At 45.7% G+C, this 18,192-nt stretch overlaps 1 long non-coding RNA gene across 2 annotated transcripts in view; it reads left to right on the top strand.

The window, feature by feature from the left end:
* Positions 1–18,192, top strand: part of LOC146820747 (uncharacterized) — a 98,833-nt gene that overhangs the window by 25,364 nt on the left and 55,277 nt on the right. For both annotated transcript variants that reach the window (XR_014962611.1, XR_014962610.1), the window contains exon 2: positions 2,642–2,729. This is a non-coding gene — a long non-coding RNA (uncharacterized LOC146820747). The remainder of the gene's footprint in view (positions 1–2,641; positions 2,730–18,192) is intronic.

Genomic DNA, 18,192 nt, shown 5'->3' with positions numbered 1-18,192 from the left:
TCTGGGGTGGCACCTATATAGGCACTGTGCACGACACTTCCTGCGCGGACGACGCAAACAAGGAGCCGATTGACGCCACCTACTGGCACACAGAGGTACTGCTCAAGATTTTCTGGATCCAGTCTGACGCCTGGGAAATATACTAAGGTAAGTAATCTGCAGATAAGGTGTTAACAAAGGTATGTAACTTGTTCATCTGGTGTCATCTAGTAGTTTTATCTGTGTTAGCTCTATGATTAATAGGACAGGCTTGCTTCGAAATCTATAAATAGATTTTGCAGCAGAAGTGTATAGGGCATCTACAAAGCACAAGGCCATTGGAATTCTGCCCCTCTAACCCCTCCTTCTGACAGACCTGCCTGAAGCAGGACATTAGCCTAGTCTTTACAGCTGCCTCCAAAAGCCACTTTAACTCTAGCATCCTCAATATCATTCAAGTATAATCCACATTTTGATGGCTGCATCCATTACCCAGGTGCTGCTGCCTGGGCTTCACTTGTGGTGATAAACCAGGAAGTCGGCCCAGGAGCCTGTGGCAGAGTGTTCTGGGTCAGAGAGCACTGTGGTGAGTGAAGAGTTCCCCCGGTACATCTGGAGGTTAGATCCCCTTTGGTAGTGGTGGTGGCCACTGAACTGCCATACATCCAGACTGGAGGGAGCAATGGTGGCCGGACAAACACATGGATGAGAACACAGAGAGTAGATCACTGGTGGCCTAGGTGAATTGGGGTAAAGCAGAAGATGGCTGCAGCTCCTACAGTCAAAAATTAGCATGATGCAGGGGCTTCCTAGTGTGGACTGTTTGTGCAGTCACACCACCCGGAGGAGATGTGTGAAAGCACCATAAGTGCATAGTGTACTGGCTCCAGGGTGTGGGGGAATAAGTGCAGTGGAAAGTAGCATCTCACCTTGACCCCTCTACCCCCCACTTTCTCCGACGGTGCCACTTTCTCCAAGCTAAGCTTAAAGTGGGAATAGTATATTTGACATCCACCGAAAGTCCAACAATTTTCCCAATGTGGATAAGTTTTAATTGGGAATAGGAAATCTGATCATCCCAGAGTCCAACCCTCTCTTCAGTCTGGTTAAGTTTGGAATTGGAATTGTCAGTGTTATCACTAACCGGGGGCGGAGAACTCCACTCTGCCCGTGGAGTGTGCGGAATTGTGCCTACCCTGCGTTCCGCGGAGACCGCGGAGTAGGCACAACTCGGCACCATCCGTGGCGGAGCGGAGTTGCCCATCCCCCGCCTCCACCCCCATAGGAAGAATTACATTAAATATACATTGAAGGTAAAAAAAATAAACACTTACCTTGACTGTGGCGTCCCCAGGTTGCCGTCCTCCTCTTCCTCGGTTTCACGATGATCTGCGCATGCGCGCGCGCCCGCGCATTCCTCACGATAAATGCACATGCGCGGGCGCACGCAGATCATTGCAAAACCGAGGAAGAGGAGGACGGCAGCCCGGGGACGCCACAGTCAAGGTAAGTGTTTTTACCTTTAATGTATATTTAATGTCATTCTTCCTAGGGGGGATGGAGGCGGGCGGCGGAGCGGAGTTTCCACAGAGGTGGTCCACAACTCCGTGGACCTTCGCCTATTGCCGCTCCGCCAGCTCACCCTAAAGTCATATGGTAATTGAATTTTTTTTAAATTATTTTATATTTACTTTATAATAAAGTAGGACACAGTGAATTTTCAAATTTGTTATTTACAAATGATATATTTACCATTACCATCCAAAACGTTTTTTGACTTTCTATTATTAAACAGCTATTATAAGCACACATTCTTGTTACATATAGTCATGGGGCCTGATTCACAGAACAAACTTAAGACTAAATCCTAAACTTAGTACCATTCTGGTATTCACAGAATGCACCTAGTACTTCTGGTATTCACAGAATGAACTTAGTACTTTTGCTATTCACAGAATGGATTTACGACTCCTAAACTTACGTCCGCACTCGGGCCGGAAATTCCGGCCCGGAGGCGGAGCTTCCGGGCCGGAGGCGGGGCTTCCGGGCCGGAGGCGGGGCTTCCGGGCCGGAGGCGGAGCTTCCGGGCCGGAGGCGGAGCTTCCGGCCCGGAGGTGGGGATTCCTGAATCTCCGCCTCCGGCCCGGAAGCTCCGCCTCCGGCCCGGAAGCTCCGCCTCCGGGCCGGAAGCCCCGCCTCCGGTCCGGAAGCTCCGCCTCCGGGCCGGAATTTCCGGCCCGAGTGCGGACGTAAGTTTAGGAGTCGTAAATCCATTCTGTGAATAGCAAAAGTACTAAGTTCATTCTGTGAATAGCAAAAGTAGTAAGTTCATTCTGTGAATACCAGAAGTACTAGGTGCATTCTGTGAATACCAGAATGGTACTAAGTTTAGGATTTAGTCTTAAGTTTGTTCTGTGAATCGGGCCCATGAAGTTTTCTTAATTGTATTAGTAACATTGTTTAACATATTTCTAATATATTTTAATATACTTTCATTGTTAATATTTTTGTTATATATCAATAAATATTGCAAACAAATTAAGCTATATTATTATAAGCACTTTTGTAAATATACTATAAAGTGATCATGATTATTTTTATATTTGTTTCAATGTAAAGAAAACATTTTTTAACTCATTAATTCCACAATTTATTTTTCCAGATGCTGTAGTTTGTGGTCTGTCTTCTTCTCTGTAGTTCAGCAGAGGGTTGCCAGCGTGTGCTTTCCTCTTTGTGGTTCTCCTGTGCAGGTAAGAACCTTTTCTGATATACATGTAGGATATGTTCATGTATGGGGGGGGGTTGATGGTTAGTTAGATAAGGTGTTGTTGGTTACTACATTGCAGTTTGAGTTACCTAGGGGCCCATTACCATGTCGGGCAGATCGCCAACGCCCGCATGGCGGTGGCGATCCGCCCGACATTTGTACCCGCATGCAAAGCTGTTAATATGGTGGCGGTGTCTGGTAGACACCGCCATCCATATTAGTATGCAGGCGGGGACATGGCTTGCCGCCACGGAAAGGCATGCAGTCTTCAACATTGGGGGCCCATAGCAGGCCCCCAGGGATTCTGGGGGGTGGGAGGTGCACATGGGGGGTTCCTATGGTACCCCCCTGCATTTCAATGTACAACGTGGCAGGCACCGCGCGGTGCCTGTCACATTGTGCATTGAAAGGCACAACATGCTTGTGTGGCATTGCGGCGGGTGGTGCTTTCAGCACCGCCCGCCGCAATATTACAAATGCGGGATGCGCCCGCCACACCTAATTGTGGGTGCGGGACTGCCGCAAGCATTGCGGGCGGTCCCGTTTCCCGAGGGTATGGGGGGTGGACATACTAATTACTCCCTTAGTATTGGTTTTTGTTGTAGGTTTGTATAGGGCTTACAGTAGGGCTCATTGTGTAAATGTGATATGTATGTCTAATTTAGGTGCTTATGTTATATTTATATATTATTCTGAGAGTTATTTTATGTTTTATGATTTTGTGTGAGGTTTGCATTGAGGGTGGATATCTGTGTTTTCTTTGTTAACGGATTTTCTTTATTGGCATGGATATCTTATTTTTGTTTTTCATTCAGCTGGGAGTTTTTTTTACCAACTATTTATTTCATTTGCCTTGTTTTTTGCTGGCTTCCTGGAGCATATATTCTATTTTTCATATTTTGGGATTTTGCAGACTGTTGATGGATCTGATATTCTGTTATTTAATGGATTTTCCTGTTTTTCATTACTGGCTTTTGTATTTTTCGAGATTTGTTTATTTTATTTTTTGGCGGATATTATTTGCACTTTGGATAATCTACCATGAGTGTAGGATGTCTGCTTCTAACATATAAGTATAAACATTTTTTTGTATTATTTCATTGTTGAGTGAAAGTATTGTTTTTTAAAATGTGTTTATCTTATGTGTTTGCATTTGTATGCAATATTTTATATGCTTTATTGAGGTCGTGTTATTTATTGATGTATGTGGTGCATAGTTAAATGTGTTTCTTATATGTTGTTCATTGTTGCATTTTTTAAATTAAACAATAATAATTTAAATGTGTTTTTATCATTCTGAATTCATTTGTTCAAAATGCTAATTACTGTTTTCGGAATGATAAAAATGAATATCCATTTTTATTATTTATAAAATTGTTTGGGGGATTTCTATTTTTAGTTTTTGGTTCAATGTTATTTGTTATTTGTGTGGTTTATCTTCTGAGGTGTTTTTAGGGTAGTGTTTTCTATATTGGTTCACATTCGGGTAGGCTTTAATTGTTTGGAAATAAAACCACTTTGCTTGCTATCATTTCATGCATTTATGCAGTTTGTTTGGACATCTTTTGTTCAATTTGAGTTAGAGATTGCACCTGCACTTGTAGTTCTTGGTAGTTTTGTTCTTTATTAAATATTTTGAGGATTTGGTAGATTGTAGGGTGGCTTCTTCCAATTGTTCCTTGAAAAGAATTGCACTTCCTTGTTGGTTTTTGCTGAGTGTGATACTATACTATCTGATTCACTTCACTATGGACTTTGAAACTTGGATTGGCATTTGCGCCCTGATTGGTGCAGGAGACCGACCCAAGTGTCTTCAAAATAGTGCATTATTGGGGACAGTTTTTGCTCTTTCTGTTGTTAGAGGGTCATTTTACTAACATGCCTTTGTGTTTTGTGACCTCTGTAGTGGGCACATATGCTAAAGCTATTATCTCTTTAATTTCATAAACGAATTTAGGGTTTTTGGCATAAACTATATATAATGCTGATTATTGTGGGTGTTTTAAATTGTTTGATTAAAGCCGTGGTAGCACCCCTGTATGGCCGTGTGTGAGTAAACTTTTTTAAATAATGGATAGCATGGCTTTCTCAAAGTCTGCAACCAAAAATAGAGGGACAACAGGGCCTTTTTCCACTCGGAAGAAGTGAGAGGTCCAGCATAAAGAAGGAGGCTCAAATGAATTGTTACAAAACAAGTTTTATGCTGTTCCTCTCATGTGAGAAAGCTAGAAATACAGAGTCAGAGAAGACAAGGAGTCCCACTAGCCCGAGAGTTGGGGTCTGTGTGGGAAATCCATATTCCGGATAGTAATGCCCTCACACACCCTTGCAGGTGTCATGCTTCATCATATGGGCTGCTCCTCGTCGGGTCGGCGGTGCAATACCCGACGGGCTCCCTGTAATAGGGGCTCTTTATCGGAGATCTTCTTATCCGGATGCCGTATGGTGAAGTGCAGGTGTGGGGGCTAAGGGGTGTAGAATAGTGTAGTGAATTAAAATAGGAGTCTGTAATACTATATTACATTTTGTAGGTTGTAATTGTGTGTTACTGTTTTTATTATTGTTAGGAATTTAACATATATTGCGCTTTGCTTGTTTAGAGACACTGAATACATCAGTGGGGCATTTGTGTTTATGTACTGGCCATGTATTCTATACATATGTGAGGCTGGTCAGGGGATACTATTTGAGCATCCAATCCATCATCCAGTTTTAGCACTGTGTTAGAGATAGCAACCTCGTATTGGTTGCAAAGACAATGATTCTCTTCTTTCTGCTTTCATTATCATACCCTTGGTTTATGTGTGTTACTTTCATATTTTCAGGGATGTCTATTTTGTGAAATGTACTTGGGGCTCTCTGTGTTTGCCTTGCTACCCTCCTGATTTTTGTTATAACACTTTCTAAGTTTTCTCTAGCTGACAGCTGTCTGGTGGATTCTTCAGGAACTCTGAGAATTCTATATTTAAGTATACTAGTTGCTGTAGTTGAGTGAGAATTAGTGCTTAAGTTCTTCCTTAAACCAATATCTGACTTGTATTTCTGTGGCGTGTGGGTGGTGAAAGTGTCCCTCACACTTTCTACTATGTCATCTTTTGTTGTGCCTCACTAATCTGTCCTTTCATTATTAGTACTTTCTTGGCTTTAGGTGTATCGCAGTTTCTGACATATTTGTTGGTTATAGGAGTGTTAAAATATGTTATATTTTATTTTAGTTCTTTTTTAACGTTATTTGTGTTATTACATTATTAACACATATTTTACATTACATACTTACATTTTTTTCTTCTTTTTTTGAGTTGCTGGGTCTTTAGTTTGTAGCAGGTTTTTTGTTTTCCCTCTTTTCGTTATACTATTTTTCAGTTGAAAATGAAATATTTATGAATTATTTTTGTTTAAGGTTTTTTGCTATATTTATTTTGGAATGTTTCCAGTTTATTAGGTGTATTTCAATTTTATGGCATTTTTAGTATATTTACTGGTTTTATTAATTATACCTACATATTCATACTCTGTACAATGTTCTTGACATTTCTTTATTTATTTTGGTGTTTTCTTCTTTTTTGATGTTAGGTCTGTTTTACCAGTCTTAGTCCCCCAATAGCATGTCGGGCGGATCGCCACCGCCGGGTGGCCGTGGCCACCGCCGGCCCGGCAGTGGCGATTCGCCCGCCAGATGGCCCCGTATCACCCCCACCATATTAGAATGGCGAGGGGCACTGCAGCGGTCGGAAAGACCGTCTGCCGCTTTTCCGCTGCTCGGATTCCCGACCGGTCGGAAAAGGCCCTTGATATGGTGGCAGTGCCTGCGCCATCCATATTATTATGTGGCATTTACAATGCCTTTCCATGGCAGAGACTTCGCCATGGAAAGGCATGCGGATTTTGTTTCGGGGACCCGTTGCGGGCCCCCAGGGGGGTGGGTGGGCGGCACTTTGGGGGTACATTGGCATGGACAAGGTGGCAGACACCGCGCAGTGCCTGTCACGTTGTGCATGCCAATGCACAACATGCATTATTGACATTGCGGAGGGTGCTGCTTACAGCACCGCCCACCGCAATGTTAATAATACGGGATGCGACCGCCAGGGTGGCGGTCACATCCTGATTGCCATGGCGGGACCGCCGCGCCTCTTGCGGGCGGTCCCGTTTGCCGTTGCGGTGACGGGTGGACTCATCATAATGGACCTCTTAGTATCTGTATTTTTGAGATATAAATTAATGTATAGTTATCACTGATGTTTCTTATATGTAAATAATGTTATTTATTTTGGTAGGTACTTTTTATGATACATTATTTTTAAATACCTAGAGCCTGATTTAGAGTTGCGTGAAAGGGTAGGTAGACATAATATCGAACTTTTAATATCGGCATACATAAATATCGAGTTTATTATATCGAAAGTATTAAATATCGATGTGATGTATATCGATGTTCAAAATATCGTTTTTAAGTTTTGTTAAAAATATCGAAGTTTGGGGAGGAGCTTCGCGCGCATCCAAGATGGTCGCGTGAGCACAGGGCTCCCCGGACCCTTGCCGCTCCTCGCAACTTATCCTGACATTATCCTGGATTTGTGGACGGATTCTGGAAGATGAACCTTAGCTGAATCCATAACTCTTTTCAGAACGTAAATCGGACCTGGGAGACCTGAAATACAGCGTCTTGCACTTTGGAGGCCCACCTGGAAGCTGTGCCCGGTGCTTTGGTGAACTGTGGGGCCGGGGAGTAGTTGAACAACAACGGCATCGGAGCCTTGCCAATGACCGCGCCCCCATTTTCAGTTTCGCTTTTGCACTTTTGCATTGCCTGATCGAGGAGCTACTTCGCTCGGCTGGGGCGTCCTCCGGCCTTTGTACTGGACTGATTTGTGCCTTTTTCTCAAACTCTTCCGAGTGGGCTCTCGGACAGTCTGTGTCTGATCTGCTGGCGCCCCTTTGCTATCGGTCCGGGCGGACCCCACCGGTGAGCATCGCTCAACATGGCGGGCAAGGGGGATCCCGAGAAACGGAGGACCAAGACATCACAGCGTGGGGGACCAGTCCAGAGTAACATCATGGATCGTTATACCCAGGGTAAAGGATCCCCCGGGCGAGCAACTGCCGTCATGGAGGACTCCGGTGGGGGCCCGTCCGTCCCCACGGAATTGTCACTGCAGGACGTTATGGGCGCCATCAACGGCATAAGGGAGACCATCGCCCAACAGTACGAGGCTCTGGCCCGTAAAATCGACACGGTTGCCATTGATGTTACGTTAATTCGGGCGGATCTCTCTAAGACTAACGAGAGGGTTCAATCGCTGGACTTGAGGACGTCCACTCTTGTTACGGATGTATCAGACCTCCAGGCAACTCTTGGCGATCTAAAGTCTGCAAACGACACGATGTCCCGGCGGCTGGAGGATTTCGAAGGTCGGGCACGACGCAACAATATCCGTGTCATAGGTGTACCGGAGACTTCCGACAATCGTCCGGTGGACCTCATGGTCGAAGATCTCATCCTTAATCATCTTGCTCCTTCAGGCCTGAGCAAGTTCTTCGCCGTGGAGCGTGCCCATCGTGTCCCGGGCGGTAGGCCTCGACCAGGAGCTCCCCCGAGGCCTATCATTGCAAAACTTTTTCATTACAGAGACCGGGATGCGATCCTGCAGGCCTCGAGGGTGCACGGCCCAGTTAAATGTGAGAATTCCTCTGTTAACTTCTTCCCGGACTTCACCCAACTCGTTCAGAAACAGAGAATGGGCTTTCAGGGGGTGAAGCGCCGTCTTCGAGATCTGGAAATCAAATACTCTATGCTTTTCCCTGCCAGGCTTCGTGTGGAATATGAAGATCGGACTATCTTTTTTGAACGCCCTTTCACCGTGAGTGACTGGTTGGATTCCCTGCCGGACCGGGGCGAACGACCCGGGCGTACTGGCGGTGCCGAGGGTGGTGGGCCTCTGCAGGAATGATTCTTGGTCCTCCACTCTGACATTTCCTTCTGTGCTCAGCCAGGTTCTACTTCAATTGTATATTTTGTCTATTAATGTTTCGTCTGGGTGCGGGCGGGGACGGGTCCCTTTCCTCCTCTAGGGTCTTTTTGTAGCATGGGATTGTTAGGGCGACAGGCACACTGCAAGTTGGGGGGGCTGTATAGTCCGCAGGGGTGCAGGGTGGGGGAGTTGCAATGGTGTGGGGGTGGGAGGGTGGCAGTGGTTGTTGGGTTGTGTGTTTTTTCCTTTCAAGGCGGTGTGTTTGTTTCCTTTCAGTTTCAGGTGTCTGGCTGCGTGCCCGGGGACTCCAGCTTCTTGTGTTGGGATGGGGGGGACGGGTTGAAACTGATGTCTTGGAACGTCAACGGATTGGGGGACCGTATCAAACGTGGGGTTGTGTTGCAATATTTGCGTCGATTGGCCCCTGATGTGGTATTTCTTCAAGAGACGCACTTGGTGGGCAATGTATGTCATGCAATGAACAGGGGGGCTACCGACTGGTTGCACACTCTGGCTTCACCACTGGATACAGAGGGGTGGGCATCTTGCTGCGATCTTCCCTCCCGCTTGAGATCGACAAAGTCACTCTTGATGATAGAGGGCGCTATGCGTCCTTGACTGGACGGTGGGAGGGGCAGACTCTTTCATTGGTTTCGGTCTATGTTCCCCCGGGCCTCCAGACCTCCACTTTCTCTGATGTGGGTCGTATGTTACTTGAACTTCCTGATAGTCTCTTGCTTGTGGGTGGGGATTTTAATTCCGTGATTTCTGGCGAGTTGGATCGTTACCCTCCCAGAGACCTCTCTGCCACCCAGGCGTGGCTCGGCGGGTTCTTGGACACTTTCGGTCTAGTGGACTGCTGGAGGTTGATACATCCGACACAGAGTCAGTACACATTCCACTCCGGGGCCCACGGGAGTCTCTCCAGACTAGATTATTTTCTTATGCCCGCGGCCCAGACCACCCGGGTCCGGGAGGTTAAGCACCTGGCCCGGGGCATTTCCGATCATTCCCCATTGTGGCTCCTCTTCGATACCGGGATGCGATCCGCTGGGCGGATCGCCCCCATTAACCCATGGTACTTGCGTGACCCCAAGATTCGCAAGGGTCTCATTAAGTCGCTTGATCAGTATTTTCTTGAGAATGAGGGGTCCGTCTTGTCCTCAGTGTCCCTGTGGGAGGCTTTCAAAACGGTTCTCCGCGGACACGCCCTATCCCTGATCGTGGAGGCCAAGAAAGCTAAGAACGGGGAGGTGGTTGCGTTGGAGGCTGAGATATCGGGGTTGGAGGCTGCCTTGGAGACGGGTGTCACTCAGGACGGGCCCCACGCCCTCAGCCTGAAGCAGTTCGAATATAAGTCCCTTGTTACGGATGCTGCTCGGACAATGTATAGGGAACAGCAGGGTAGACTGTATGATGCTGGGGATAAGGCGGGTAAATTGATTGCTTGGCTTGATAAGAAGGAGAGAGTGAATCGAGTGGTCCCCGTGCTTCAGACGTCGGAGGGAGTAAGTGTGACTGACCCTGGTGAGATTGTGGAGTGTTTTGCGGACTACTTCTGTGCTGTGTACTCCCCGGTGTCTGCTAGAGATGAGGCTGACTCTCGTCACTTGTTGGAGGATATTGCTTTGCCCTGCCTGTCGGTGGATGATCGTGAGCAGATGGATGCCCCATTATCGGTCGACGAGATTGCTACCGCGATTCGTTCCCTTCGCTCAGGCAAGGCTATGGGCCCCAACGGACTTCCGATTGAACTCTATAAACTGCAACCGGATAAAATTGCGCCATTTCTCCGTCGTATGTTCTCGGAGTCGCTTGAACTTGGTTCTCTCCCTGATGACCAACGTCTGGCCACTATAGTCGTGATTCCCAAGGACGGTAAGCCTCGGGACCGTTGCGCCTCGTACAGGCCTATTTCTCTGTTGAACGCCGAGCCGAAAATCCTTGCCAAGGTTCTTGCGAACCGCCTGCTTACTGATATTTGCGATCTGGTGCATCCGAACCAATCCGGTTTTATCCCGCTCCGGAATACGGCCCTTAACTTGCGGCGCCTACATGGAGTACTTGCAAGGGCGGAATATCTTTCAGAGCCGGCCATCTTGGTTTCCTTGGACGCCACGATGGCCTTTGATACGATAGAATGGCCGTATCTTTGGGCCACCCTGGCAAAGTTTGGCTTCGGGGCGGGATTTATTAGTTGGGTTAAACTCTTATACGCTGCTCCGCTGGCACAGGTTGTTGTTAATGGGAGGGTTTCCCGGCCTTTCGTTCTTGGGAGGGGCACTAGGCAGGGGTGTCCGTTGTCTCCCCTGCTCTTCGTGTTGGCTTTGGAACCGCTCGCTGCTTGGCTTCGTTGGGACCCGTCGATAAGAGGGATCCAGTGGGCCCCTGGCTTCGCGGATCGTGTTTCGTTGTACGCGGACGACATTCTCTTGTACCTCACCTCACCACGTAAGTCACTCAATGTGCTCTTTGACATCCTCACTTCCTTCGGCAAGAACTCTGGTTTGATCATTAACTGGTCCAAATCTTGTGTCTATGCTATATCCGGTGGCTTTCCACTCTTGCCTTCTCGTTTTCCCATTAAGGCGTCCCACTCCGGCTTTACGTACCTGGGGGTGTACGTCTCATTGGACCCGGCTGTCCGCTACGAGCATAATCTCCTCTCTCCACTTCGGAGATTGAGGTTAGACGTGGCCCGTTGGCGTCAGCTTGCCTTGTGTCCCCTCGGTCGTGCGGCACTTTTTAAAATGATGTCTCTTCCCCGATTCCTTTACGCACTTCAGAACTCCTTTGATATTATTCCGGTGGCCTACTTCCGGGAAGTGGAGAGCTTACAAAGGAGACTTGTTTGGGACGGTCGTGCACGTATTGCTCTTACAAAACTGACTCTCCCCTGGTACGACGGGGGCATCGCGCTCCCGGACATCAGGAGGTACTATTGGGCTTCCCAGCTATCTGCTATTAACCATGCAACGTACGCACCTGGTCCGAATCCGGCTTTCGAAATGGATAGATTTTTGTTGCCTGGCGGCAACTTTAACAGAGCGCTTTACTCTCGATCGGCTGGGAGGAACTTAACCGGTCCCACTAAGATTGCAGTACGCTTGTGGAAGGCTGCGAATGTGGCCATGGGCTGGAATGATCGTTTGACGGGTGCGACCCCCTTGTTTGCGTCTGAAAGATTGGGAAGCCTTTGGACGACGAAGGGATTCGAGCATTGGGACACGATTGGCATCAGCAGAGTAGGTGACCTTTGGGTGAAGGGTGCGGTTAAATCCTTCGCTGCGCTGCAGAGTGAGTACGAATTGAGTGAGAGGGAGTTCTTTCGGTACGTTCAGGTTCGGCACGCTTTGCTCTCGGCCATCGGGGCTGAGACTGCAGTCCCTGTGTCTTCGCCACTCGAGGACCGCATACTCGACGGTCACTTGCCCGACAGTACTATTTCCCTTATCTATAAAAAACTAATAAACGTTCGGGCGGATCTCCTCGTGCGTCTTCGGGAGGAGTGGATCCGGGATGGGGTGGAACTGGACGATGAGGATTGGCAGTCTGCGCTGTCCTCCCCTAAGGAGGTGGCCATACCCGCGCGTCTCCGTCTTGTCCAGCTTAAAATTCTCCACCGTGTCTATGTGACGGGCCCTCGTTTAGTTTTGATGGGTTTTTCTGAAGACGGGCTCTGTAGGCGCAGCTGTGGGCTCAACGCCACTTTTCTCCATGTTCTCTGGGAGTGCTGTGAGGTGGCGGAGTATTGGCGCCGGGTGCATGCTGTCATGGAATGTGTCACTGGGGTCGCTCTGTTGCCTGAGGTTCGCCGATGTTTGCTGAACGTGTGGGAGCCTAATGACTATAATGCGGCTCAGGCTCGGTGGGCGGCCCTTGGGAACATGGTTGCTAAGAGGGACATTGCACAGCTTTGGGGTTCCCGGCGGCCTCCCGCCGTGTCAGTATGGAAGGAGAACATGGATTGGTGCATGTGCAGAGAGAAGACTGTGTATGTGGCTCGGGGTAAGCCGGGGGCGTGGGGTAGAATTTGGGGCCAGTGGAACGCGTACCGAGGGAACATCTGCACACCCCCCCTCGTGGACACATCTGATGCTGCCTTGTCCCCCATGATCCTGAGGTTCCCGGACTATTGCATTTCACCTGTAGATGGTTGTGGCTCTCCCGTCACCCCCACCTCCCCCCTTGATCATCCTCATTGACCACCCGAGGGTGGAGTAGGTACTGTGTGATCCCCCGGCCGTGGTTAGATGCCCCTTTTTCGATGGTTTCCGCCTTGCTTTCTGGTGTTCTTTTACTTTTCTTTCTTTGTTTGTATTTCTAAAAGTTATGTATCCTGATAACCTCTGAGGTGCACTCGGTAATTTGTTAATTCGGCTGAGCCCCGGGGGGCCTATTTCTTCCTTGATGATGTCGAACATGTATATATTAGCGGCCGGCCCTGGTGGTTGTAGGCCCATGTTTGTATTGAGTTTTTATGTGCAATAAAATTTTAAAAAAAATAAAAAATATCGAAGTTTGGAATATCGACTGTTAAAATATCGTTATGTTAAAATATCGTTATTGTAGTATATTGTAATGTATATTGAATTTTTTGTAGTATAATAATACTAAGTTAATGTAATAAAAACATTAATTTTTATAATATGTTTTAGGAGCGGGATGTTGGGTTTATAGGGGATAAGGGTGGGGAGTGTTTTAAAATAATTGATTAGATTTTTTAGAAAATTTGAAATTTTAATTTATAGTTTAGAATAAATAATTTTGAATTTAGAAAAGAAAAATGTTAGAGCGGAATGTTGGGTATATAGGGGATATGGGTGGGGAGTGTTTTAAAATAATTGATTTGAATGTATAAAATATTCTAAATTTAAATTTATAATTCAGAATATATAATTTTGAATTTAGAATAATATTTTTTAGGAGCGGGATGTTGGATTTATAGTGGATAAGGGTCGGGAGTATTTTAAAATATTGTTTTTACAAAAAATTTAAATTTGAAATTAACATTTATATTTTAGAAATTATATTTTCGAATTTAAAAAAATGTTTTTAGGATTGGGATGTTCAGTTTATAGGGGATAAGGGAGGGGTGTGTTTTTAAAAAAATTGATATAAATTTGAAAATAAAAAAGTTGATTTTAGAAATTATATTTTATACATTTTAAAAATATTTTTTAGTGGTGGGATTTTGTGTTTATAGGGGATAAGGGCGGGAAGTGTTTGAAATAATGTATTAAAAAATTTAAGAAATTAGAAAATGTAAATTACAATTTAGAAAAAATATTTTCCAAATTATAAAAATATTGCAATTAATTGTATTAAATATTGCACTAAGTTAATATAGGTATTGTGTAACAATTCAGATTTAATGTATAGTGTAGTTAGTTATATTATATTATTTTAATAGGAAAAGAAAATATATATATTTTAATTGTCTGCCAATCCTTTTTATTTTACTGTAATTATAGTGTGTATAGTACATTTCAGCATTTACCATTCATTAATACTAACTGGAGTGGGAATAGTAAATTAATTAAGTTTAGTGTCCAGCACCTTCCCCTAATTAATACTAAGTGGAGTGGGAATAGAAAATTAATTAAGTTTAGTGTTGAGCACCTACCCCTAATTAATACTAACTGGAGTAGGAATAGTAAATTAATTAGGTTTTGTGTCCAGCACCTATCCCCAATTAATAGTAAGGGGCCGATTCCGATGTCGGGCGGACTCAGGTCCGTCCGACATCGGTCAGGAGGCGTAACCGACCAACCTGCTGTCGTCGGTTACGGCCCTGCTAATACGATGCGACCGAACAGGGTTCGGTCACACTCGTATACTTCACAATGCAAGCATGCATTTCGAGCGGAATGCATGCTTGCATTGTGGAAAGCAGGGGTGCAGTTCATCCTGCACCCAGTGGCCGGCACCCCAAGGTGCCTGGCACCGGGTGCAGGGATCCGCAGAGGGGCACCGTAGGTGCCCCAGGCCGCCATACGGCACCTCGCACCCATGGGGGCCCTACTGGGGACCCCCAAAGACAGTTACTGATTGCCTTTTCGTGCCGGAAAAACAGGCAAGAAAAGGCAGTGAAAAACTGCCATCGTACTCCCTCGGTCGCAAAGAGGCGGCCAGGGGAGTACTGAGGGATTTCCGGGCGGCAACGGGCTCTCCGAGCCTGTCGTCCGCAATCCAGAAATCTGAGTCGGATTCCTTTCCGACCGAGCCCATCAGAATGGCTCGGTCGGAAAGGAATCCGGCCGGCACGATCCGATTCGGTCGGAAGGGCTCCGACCGAAATCAGAATCGGCCCCTTACTGGAGTGAGAATAGTAAATTACTAAAGTTTAGTGTCCAGCACCTACCCCCATTTAATACTAACTGGAGTGGGAATAGAAAATTAATTAAGTTTAGTGTCCAGCACCTATCCTGATTTCATACTAACTGGAGTAGGAATAGTAAATTAATGAACTTTAGCGCCCAGCACCTACCCCTAATTAATAATTACTGGAGTGGGAATAGTACATTAATTAAATTTAGTGTTCAGCTCCTACCCTGAATTAATACTAACTGGAGTGAGAATAGTAAATTAATTAAGTTTAGTGTCCAGCACATACTGGAGTGGGATTAGTAAATTAATTAAGTTTAATGTCCAGCACCTACCCCCAATTAACACTAACTGGAGGGGGAATAGTAAATTAATAAAATTTAGTGTCCAGCACCTACCCTGATATAATAGTAACTGGAGTTGGAATAGTAAATTAATTAACTTTAGTGTCCACCACCTACCCCTAATTAATACTAACTGGAGTAGGTATGGTAAATTAATTTACTTTAGTGTCCAGCACCTACCCCTAATTAATACTTACTGGAGTGGGAATAGTAAATTAATTAAGTTTAGTGTCCAGCACCTACCCTGAATTAATACTAACTGGAGTGGGAATAGTAAATGAATTAAGTTTAGTGACCAGCACCTACCCTGAAATAATACTAACTGGCGTGGGAATAGTAAATTAATTAAGTTTAGTGTCCAGAACCTACCCTGATTTAATAGTAACTGGAGTAGGAATAGTAAATTGATTAAGTTTAGTGTCCAGCACCTACCCCCAATTAATACTAACTGGAGTGGGAATAGTAAATTAATTAAGTTTAGTGTCCAGCACCTACCCCTAATTAATACTTACTGGAGTGGGAATAGTAAATTAATTAAGTTTAGTGTCCAGAACCTACCCTGAAATAATACTAACTGGCGTGGGAATAGTAAATTAATTAAGTTTAGTGTCCAGAACCTACCCTGATTTAATAGTAACTGGAGTAGGAATAGTAAATTGATTAAGTTTAGTGTCCAGCACCTACCCCCAATTAATACTAACTGGAGTGGGAATAGTAAATTAATTAAGTTTAGTGTCCAGCACTTACCCTGATATAATAGTAACTGGAGTTGGAATAGTACATTAATTAACTTTAGTGTCCACCACCTACCCCTAATAAATACAAACTGGAGTAGGTATGGTAAATTAATTTACTTTAGTGTCCAGCACCTACCCCTAATTAATACTTACTGGAGTGGGAATAGTAAATTAATTAAGTTTAGTGTCCAGCACCTACCCTGAATTAATACTAACTGTAGTGGGAATAGTAAATGAATTAAGTTTAGTGACCAGCACCTACCCCCAATTAATACTAACTGGAGTGGGAATAGTAAATTAATTAAGTTTAGTGTCCAGAACCTACCCTGATTTAATAGTAACTGGAGTAGGAATAGTAAATTGATTAAGTTTAGTGTCCAGCACCTACCCCCAATTAATACTAACTGGAGTGGGAATAGTAAATTAATTAAGTTTAGTGTCCAGCTCCTAACATGTATTTATGCTAACTGGAGTGGGAACAGTAATTTAGCTATATGTGTATTAATTTATAATGTTAAAAAAATATTATAGTTTAAAGTACCATAATATTTTAATTATAAGATAGTTATAAATAAAAACATAAACATTGTATATATATTCGTAATTAAAACATATTATTTTAGAAACTATATTTAATAAAAATTAATGTAATATCTAATATTGAATATTACATTAAGAAAATGATAGACAAAAAAATTGACATTTTAATTTTTTTAAGAAGTTTATTTTTTGTAAAGTATTTAGAAATCAACAACAAATATTTATTTTAATAAAAATATGTTAGCTAAATAAAGACATAGAGATAGAAAATCATATTTATTTTACAAATACAGAGGTGCTAATTACGATCCTGTAAAAAAATTCCCCGTACGACTCGTATCCGGTCTTTTTACCGTACGAATCGTACAAGTGCCGTACAAACTGCCAACTACGATTCGCGTGGGAAAAAGACCATACCAATCGCATTGGGAATTATTCCCCACACGTCCTCGGGTCGGAAAATGTGTCCGACACGTCCTCGGACGATTTACCGTACAAATGTGAAAAGTGAAGTCCGACCGCGGAAGTACGATCCATCCCGTGCGTCCGATGTTACAACCGTATGGAAAAAACACCGTCCGCACCGAACTCACATAGCAACCATGGAGACATGTGCCCGCATACGCGCCCAACACTCCCCCCAGCCCTCCTATGTACGAGTCGAATCCCCACCCGTGAATGTATGGAGCGTACCCCCACCCCAACCGTATATGTACGACCCGTACCCTCACCCGCGTACGTATGGAGCGCACCCCCACCCCAACCGTGTATGTACGGACCGTACCCCCACCCCAACCGTGTATGTACGACCCGTACCCTCACCCGGGTACGTATGGAGCATACCCCCACCCCAACCGTGTATGTACGGCCCGTACCCCCACCCCAACCGTGTATGTACGACACGTACCCTCACCCGCGTATGCATGGAGCGTACCCCCACCCCAACCGTGTATGTACGGACCGTACCCCCACCCCAACCGTGTATGTATGACCCGTACCCTCACCCGCGTACGTATGGAGCGTACCCCCACCCCAACAGTGTATGTACGACCCATACCCTCACCCGCGTACGTATGGAGCGCACCCCCACCCCAACCGTGTATGTACGGCCCGTACCCCCACCCCAACCGTGTATGTACGGACCGTACCCCCACCCCAACCGTGTATGTACGGACCGTACCCCCACCCCAACCGTGTATGTACGACCCGTACCCTCACCCGCATACGTATGGAGCGTACCCCCACCCCAACAGTGTATGTACGACCCGTACCCTCCCCCGCGTACGTATGGAGCGCACCCCCACCCCAACCGTGTATGTACGGACCGTACCCCCACCCCAACCATGTATGTACGACCCGTACCCTCACCCGCGTATGCATGGAGCGTACCCCCACCCCAACCGTGTATGTACGGACCGTACCCCCACCCCAACCGTGTATGCACGACCCGTACCCTCACCCGCGTACGTATGGAGCGTACCCCTACCCCAACCGTGTATGTACGACCCGTACCCACACCCGCGTAC

This window comes from Triturus cristatus, chromosome 6 (assembly GCF_964204655.1).
Source record: "Triturus cristatus chromosome 6, aTriCri1.1, whole genome shotgun sequence".
NCBI lineage: Eukaryota > Metazoa > Chordata > Amphibia > Caudata > Salamandridae > Triturus > Triturus cristatus.
The sequence above is the reverse complement of the archived record's forward strand: the minus strand, read 5'-3'. Positions and strand labels throughout refer to the sequence as shown.